A 6,582-nucleotide genomic window follows, 5' to 3' on the forward strand; every position below is an offset into this window, starting at 1 on the left:
TTTTACATTTTTGATATTCTCTGTAATTCTTTCTCCACATAAAAGAAACTTGTTTTTTCCCTGACAGTCTGTATTGACAACATATATTACAGAACATATATTTATATATTACATAAATACATATAGAAACACACAGAGATTTTCCAGCGCACCAAACATGAAGTGTGATGGAAAGGCAAGTGGCTGAGGCAGAAGAGGGGGCAGAGGGAAAGCTCTAAATCCTCCCCCACAACTTAGATGCAGCATCTTTCCAACAACTAGCAGCCATGTTGCATCTTCTGCTAATGGCACCAAGGAAATGGGAGCAGTGTCTGCATCCCCTTCTGTGAAAGAGAGAAGGAGCCACCAGGCTCCAAGACTTACGGGCTAATCAAAGGTTTAGTGGCCCCGGGTCCGCAGCCCCAAGGAGCCTGGCAGAGATTCCCCTTACCCAGGTATGTCGGGAAGGAAGGGGCCGATAATTCCCCCGCCAGTATAAAGAAGAGCCCGGGACAGGCAGGAAGGAGCAATGCAGAACCGGAAAGAGGAGGAGGAAGTGGTGGAGCATGCCGGCACACGCTGCAGGGAACTCTAAAGGCAACGTTGAGTGCTGGTAGAAGCCTCTGGCAGAGAGCAAAACCACATCGGGGTTTTGGAACCCAGTTTACTGGCCCCTGGGGGGAGTAGAACTGTTTGCTTACCTGCCGGGAGCTGGCTGAGCCCGTGAGAAGGATACCATAATAACCCTAATAGAGGGGGACAATTGACTTTGGGGTACCGTAGTACATGTAATAGTGGCACAAGCCAATAGTATAGACTTAAGCGGTTAAGAGAAATCGTGGCAAGCTCTACAAGGGGCTCTCAGAGAAAGAGAGAGAGCCAACAAGAGAGATTGACCCGACAAAGGTCAGAGGTTTGGTTTCGAGTGTGGCTGCAGACAGCCGGAGCAGCGACACAGGCCAGGAGAGCCTTCTCTATTTTCGTGTCTTCTTTTTGACCGCTCTTTTGTCATTGTTTGAGAGGAACTGAGGACACGTGGCCGGACCAACTGGCTGGCCACCACCCAGTGGAATGGGCGAGGGTGTAGGGGTGGTGGAGCCCTCAGAACCTCGGGACCTCGCAGGACACTGGTGAGACTAATAATTGGACTACACGTGAAGGTATCTGAACCAACTCTGTTAACATCAAGTCATGGCAGGTGAAACATATGCATGTAAGATCCCCAATTATAGCTGATAACACCCTAGGCGGCATCCGTCAGATCCACCGGGGACGGCGATACCTGACACCTTCAATAACACCCGCCATAACAACAACAACCCTAAGCACCACCACCATGACAAGGAGCACCAGCATTAGTCTCCTCCATCCCAATTTCAATTCCCAGCCTGAGCCTTCCAGTGCCAGAGGAAGAGCTGGATTTGGATCTGGATCTGAGTGCCATAGCAAGAGAAATTCTGGGGAAGGAGGGGGAATCATCTGAGTTTGTGCTCCACACCCCTCAAGTTTCCCGTACAACCAGGTCTCCTTCCCCAGAAGGCACTCTGGAGGAGGTTCAGGTAGTTGTTCAGGAGGCAAGTGGCTCAGCTGAGTCCACTTCTGTTGCTGTGCCTCTGCCTGCTGAGGAGGGGGAAAAGGCAGCACCCACACACGTACCCGCACCCCAGAAGTGAGGGGGTAGTGTGGTCTGGGATCATCTTGAGCTGGCAAATTATCCCACGTATGCTACCTACCTGCACGGCTGAGCCAAAACCAGCTGGGGCAAGGGAGCAAACTGCATGAGCTCTATGGGAATGCTGATGCATCTCTGCAGGAACCATCCCCTTGCCCTTGCTCCTCAGTCTGGTGCCAGTGGGAGAATGCCCAAAAAGAAGTCTCCCTCTCACTCGAAGGTCCCTGTCCCCCAAAAGCAGAGGCAGGCCACCCTGGAACAGTGGAGGAAAGGTGGGCACACAAGGGGTGTGTGTTCTCAAAATGAGCGAGGTCCCCTAGAAGACTGGGGAGATGCTTGCTGTGGATGGCCAGCCCTTCTCCTTTGTTGAGCATCCAGGGTTCAGGTGGCTCATGGCCCCATCATACCAAGCTCCCACATGCACCACTTTTAGCAGGACGTTAGTACCCTCCTTGTATGAGGCATGCATGGAGTACTTGAGGGAGGAGCTGTGCAAGGCAGGTCTGCAGGTGGCCTTACACTTCATCTTGGACAGCTGGAGCAGCTGGGGTGGAGATCACACCTACCTCTCCCTCATAGGGCACTGGTGCAACCAGTCAGGCCATTGGTGGGCTCTCCTTCAAGCTGGGGTGATGGATGAGTCCCACATGGCAACAGAGACCATGGGGGTCATGAACCACATGGTGCAGGGGTGGCTCATTGGGTAGGGTGAGCTCACCCACGGGTTCATGGTCACCGACAATGGGGCAAATATGGTCAAGGCTGTCCATGATGCCAACTTCATTGGCATCCACTGTGTGGCACACAAGCTGTACCTCATAGTGAGAGATGCCTTGGAGGGGGACAGGGCTGCCAGTAAGGGTGCCATCACAACCAGCCACCTGATTTTGAAATGCAGGAAGGTGGTGGGCTACTTCCATTGGAGCACATGGAGGATCAGTGGCCTGCTGAACAAAGCTGAGAGGGATACCATCTCCTAGATCTGGGTGGTCCTCAAGCCCTTCCTTGAGGACACCAAGAATCTTAGCAGTGGCAATGCCTTCCGGAGCCAGGTGATCCTCATAGTTAGGGAACTTAAAAATAAAATGCACAAGTTCCAGGGGATCAATATTCCTGGCTGGGGCAAACCAGTCACCAGAGGTGCAGGTACTGGTGAAGTGGCTGTAGGAGGGCATCAAGAAACAGCTAGATCCATTGCGGTCCAGTACAGTCCACGTGCTGGCGGCTATGTGTGACCCAAGGGTGAAGGGCAGCAAAACCCTGGATCAATGGATGGAGATCCTGGTGAACAGAGTTAAGGAGGCATAAGGGCACAAGTGGGGGGACGTGGAAGAGGAGGATCCACCAGCCAGTCTGCTCCTTCACCACAGGCACTGCCAATGCAGGCCAAGGGCATGGGGTCCAGAGGCAGCAGACCCCACCATCAGGCAGGTAGCGCTCAGGCCTTGGTGGCTGCCTATCTTACCGAGGATGTGTAGCCGCTGCTGAGAGACCCCTTGGCCTACTGGGGCAGCTGCAGCCAGATGTGACAGGACTTGGCCATGTTTGTCTGGGAATACCTGTCCTGTCCACCAACCAGTGTTCTGAGTGAGTGGGTGTTCAGCATTGCTGGGGATGTTGTGACACCCCACTAAACCTCTTTGGATCTTAATTTGGTGGAGTATTTGGTGTTCCTCAAGGTGAACCTCCCACTGCTGGGGTTTCTTAAGCTCCCGGTGTAGAGTGAGTGCCACCCTCCTCATTCCATCTGTACTTATTTCCTCTTTGTTTCTGGTCTCCAAACCATTTAATGCCCTGCTCTCAGAGCTGGAGGTGGCACTTACTGCATCACCAGCCAGCAGGGGAAGAACATGTCCCTGCTGAGCTCACGTGCCAGGATGAACTTGGAGGTATGGGATGGGACCATGGGGAAGGAGGAGGCCCCAGGTCCTGGGCATGACCTAAAACTGCACCCTGCGAGGTCTACATTGAGCCCATGTTTCTGTATCTAGGAGGTTGGTGAAGTGAAGTTCATAGGCTTGTCTGTGAAAAATTATTTGGAAATTTCCTTTGAGGATCAGGCCTGAGAGACTGGAGACAGGTAGCTGGTTGTTCTTGTCTTTGACAGATTTTTGGTGTGTGCTCATTCTGGAGCACAGTTATTGCTTGGTGTCTCCTACATATTTTCCATCAGGACATTTGGTGCCATGATGGAGATAAGTATTGTGAAGATATCGCTATACTGGAGATATGGTTGGCAGGTTTTGCATGTCTTGTCATGGTATGGTCTGGATACATTTGTTGTGTTTTGAGCTGTAGGAAGTTGGCTTCTGGTGATGAGGTTAGTGAGGTTCAGTGCTTGTTCTAATTTACAAACCACTTTGCACAGATGAACCTATGAACTGCACTTCATCAACCTCCTAGGTACAGAAATACATGGACTCTATATAGACATTGGATTTTTGACACACTACAACCTGCCTGACACCTGACTCCCCAGGTAACTCTCCACTTTTACCTGCTACATTCCCCTTCCCCACTATCCCAGCCTGTCTCACCTCCTGATGCCTCCATTTCCATTTTCACTGACTGGTTTTCTTGCCTGCATTGCATGCTAGCCTCTGGCTTCTTTACTATTTCTTCCATCCAGGAAGAGCGCACACACTAACTGCAGGTGCTTCCTCAGCCTCACAAAGGGTTTTTAACTCAAAAGCTTGCTAAGATGTATTTCTTCAACTATTCAGTTCGTCTACTAAATATATCAGATTGACCCAAAGAACCTTGTCTGCTATGTCCCTAGACCAACACAGCTACAACCTACACCCCTAGCACCTGCCCCCAGTCAGCTGACTGGAAGGAGGCAGGGTCCTGGGCACATCTAAGCTCCAGGGCTGGGGCTGGCAGGGAGAGTTTTATGGCAGCTGCTGGAGAAGCAGGTCCTGCAGGAAAGGAAAGAAAGGGTCTGTGACAGTTTCACTGTCAGAGATGCTAGTGCTACTGTACTGCTTACTTATTATTTAAAGTGGTGGACCAGACTGAGGCCATAAGGGAGGAGGTGGCCTCATTGGGGCACATTATTGTGTAGTGTAGGGGCCAAGAACCAGTGATGGCACAGCAACTGGGTCATAGAGAGCCCCACAACAATAGAAGGTACAGTGAGACTGAGACCTCATTACAAGGATATGCTATCTGCAAGGTATGGGGCGTGGTAAGGGGTAGTTAGAGTCATGCATCTAGCACATAAGGCTTAGGGTGTCCCCTTGAGGAACCTACTTAGAGCAGGTCCTAGTAATGGGTCCAAGAATCTACAGTGTTTAGTAGGGTCCATTAGAACCATGGCTGAGCTGAAGCTTGAGTGCAGCCTGGCTCTCTATTATCTTTTCTAACAAAATGTAGCTGCAGGCGAGAAGGTGCCTGCAGGGTAGAGCTGGCATGGTCACAGGGACATAGGAGTATCATGGACATCTCTAGGGGCCCTACTCCATGACAGATGCAGGGGTTTCTAGGAAACTGCACTTTACCTCCTTGAAAGGTGGCAGACTTCATGGCCTCAGAAGGGGCTACCATCCTTGCTGTTTTCATCTGAATCAGGCAAGAAATATAAGTTATAGGTATTTTCATGATTTCCCTTTATAGCCTATGGGGGAAACTTGTCCAAACAGCAAAACAGTTTTGGAGAAATAAAATGGAGCAGTGCTTCAAAACAGTGAAACTAAACACCGTCCCTTTGAAACAGCAAATCTGAAATCAAAATGAAATGTTGCTGTATTGCACAGCCCTAATGGCGAGCACTAGTGAAGCTAGCAACTTGTCCCATGAAGGAAGTGAGACTCTGTCTGCTATAGCCCCAGCTTCCTCATGGGTTTCCTGGAATCTTCTTGCTTTCACCTGACTTGTATTGGCTTCTTCTTAACTTTAGTTCGAGGATGAACTTCAATTTCACTTACTGTTCATCACAGTATGTTTCCTGTATTTGTAGTTGTTAAATCATTGTTTCTGTTGTTGTCCCTTACCTCTGTAAATATTCTGTGTTGTCATCTCAATAAATCCCTGTTCATATTTGTAACTTTTAAGTCTGACTCCCTCCCCAGCAGAGCTCAAGGCTGACACATCCACCTCAGTGTACAGTAAACCTGTGCTGAGTGAGCCTGACACTAACTTACCTTTATTGCTCACCAGTCCAGCAGGTTCTTTCTCCAAATTTATTTCTTCCTGCTATACTCATGCACACTGCATATGAATATATACAGCCCCCCTGGTGAGGGGGGAATATATACAGCCCCCCCGGTGAGGGGCTGCAGGTGCTTGACCACCTGGGCAACAGTGATCATCACCTGCTGGAATTCACCATCCAGTGCAAGGTGGCAAAAGGCCTGCAGCAAGGCAGTAGTCACAGATTTTAGGAGGGCGGACTTCAATGAGCTAAGGGTTATAGTTGGGGAAGCACTGAGGTCCTGGAGGGGAGGGAAGTCAGGTGTCCAAGAAGAGTGGTTGCTTTTTAAGGAGACGATCCTCCAAGCCCAAAGGGAGGTAATCCCAACATGAATCAAAGGGATCAGGAGGGCACAAAAGCCCCCATGGCTCACCAAAAGCATCCGGAAATGTCTTTTAGCTAAAAGGGAGGCGTACACCCAATGGAAGGGAGGGGCCATCACCAGGGAGGATTATACTGTGGTTGCTCGGGGCTGCAGGGGGGTAGTCAGGAAGGCTAAGGCGGAGATGGAACTGGGTCTAGCTTCCCGGATCAAGGACAACAAGAAGTCCTTTTTTAAATACATAGGGGGCAAAAAGAAGGTACCTGGTAATGTGGGGCCCCTGCAAGACACGCTAGGAAATTTGATCGTCACACCAGATGACAAAGCTAACCTATTTAACAACTTCTTTGCCTCCATTTTCCTGAGCAGGGACCAGATCAGCCCCCCACACTAGGTCCCCCTCAGGCCCCAGGGGAG

This window comes from Gavialis gangeticus, unplaced genomic scaffold (assembly GCF_001723915.1).
Source record: "Gavialis gangeticus isolate Ggan-Ray unplaced genomic scaffold, GavGan_comp1, whole genome shotgun sequence".
NCBI lineage: Eukaryota > Metazoa > Chordata > Crocodylia > Gavialidae > Gavialis > Gavialis gangeticus.